This window comes from Brassica napus, unplaced genomic scaffold (genome assembly GCF_020379485.1).
Source record: "Brassica napus cultivar Da-Ae unplaced genomic scaffold, Da-Ae ScsIHWf_1216;HRSCAF=1740, whole genome shotgun sequence".
NCBI classification, from domain to species: domain Eukaryota; kingdom Viridiplantae; phylum Streptophyta; class Magnoliopsida; order Brassicales; family Brassicaceae; genus Brassica; species Brassica napus.
The window spans coordinates 19033-20746 of NW_026014637.1; positions in this window are offsets into that span (position 1 = coordinate 19033).

Genomic DNA, 1714 nt, shown 5'->3' on the forward strand with positions numbered 1-1714 from the left:
ACCAAAATGCAATCTATTAAAACTAAACCGAAAAATATGCCAATGTGAACCGAAATGAAATTAATTATGCAAAATTATTTTTCTTTTGATTTTCTCAATGCAAACACGTAATTAATCAATATGGAATGATATTAAACAGAGATGGAAAGAAATTATGGAAAAACAAACTAAAAATGATTTTTTTTTTGAATTTTCTTGATATCCAAACAATTAAACCACAATATGCAAATGATATGAACTATTCTCTAATAATTTTTTTATTATTATTTTCTTGATGCAAGCACGAAATAAATCAGTATGGGATGCTTATGAACAATAAATGGAAAGAAAATATGGAAACAAACTAACAAGGATATTTTTTTTTTTTGAGTTTTTAGTTTAAGAAATGCAATAAACCTATCAATATGAAACAAATCATTAAAACTTATGATGAATGATTATTTTTTTTAAATGCAGCAATATGATATGCACGAAATACTTTAACTAAAATGGTCTAATAAAATAACTAGGATGATTTTTAAACTTGATATGCAATGCAAAAGAAAAAAAAAAGGAAACAATTTAAATACAAATTTTTTTATGGCTTTTCTTTTATAGAAACTAATGAATGCAAACACTATGACTATGTTTTTTTGAATTTTCGTGGATCAAAGTAACTAAAAACTTCTTCTTTCTTTTCTTTTCTGGTTTATAGGAATGATGAACAGCAAGAACAAAATATGCAGAAACAAAAGAAAAACTTGAAGCAGAAGACGGTTTTTATGGATTTTAGGTTTTAGATAAAAACAAAACAAATGCAAGCAAATAAAATATAATGCAAGGATAGATATCACCTGATTCAGGAACTTCAACTCTGATACCAAAATGTTGTAGGAACAGGGGGGGTAACCCACGAATTGGTTGAATGGTGGAACCAAGGTTTAAACCTGAAAACAAAGAGAACCGAGTTTTATGAGTTTAGAGTTCTTATGATGCAAACAGAAACAAATATGAATATGAATCAAAATGATAATATGAATAAAATCTAATAGAAAAAGGATAGATTGATGAAGATGGGATCTTTGTTGCTGGATGTTGTTGGAGGCTTTATGATGAGAATCTTGGCCAAATGAATGTAGATGGTGTTCTCCTTGTATCTGGACGGTTTGTGGGGATAACTAAGCTTACTGGGAACCTTCTTGATGGTTTGGAATGTGCTGAGGTCGTGCCTAATTTGAAGGAAAAAGAGCTGTTGGACATTAATGTCGGTTTGCTCCAAATAAGGCAGGTTTGAATAAATGAAGATCCTTCTGATCCAATGTTGGCTGGTGTATTGTATAAACTTGAAGAACTCTTCTAGATCTCTGGATAGACTTCCTGAATGTATAGATTGATCTCCTGGTCGCCAATTTCTGGTTTGAAGCTGATTGAACCGGCTAGCTTCCAATTGAGGCAAGTGTAGAACTGCTTTGGCCGGTTTTGGAGATTGGTTAATAACTTTATAATTACGTGGCCATTTCTCCTGATATTGGGCTTTCTGGAAAGCTGAGAGATACCTCTTGAATCGTATGATAGGCTTTGGTTCAGACCGCTCTTTCCTTGGGCAGGAATCTCCTTCTAAAGTCGGGTACTCGCAGATGGACAGGCTGGAAAACCTCTAACTTGTAAAATTCATAACTTCTTGCTCCGTGAATATTTTGGCTCGATTCCAATTGGGCTGGACTCCTTCTTGAGT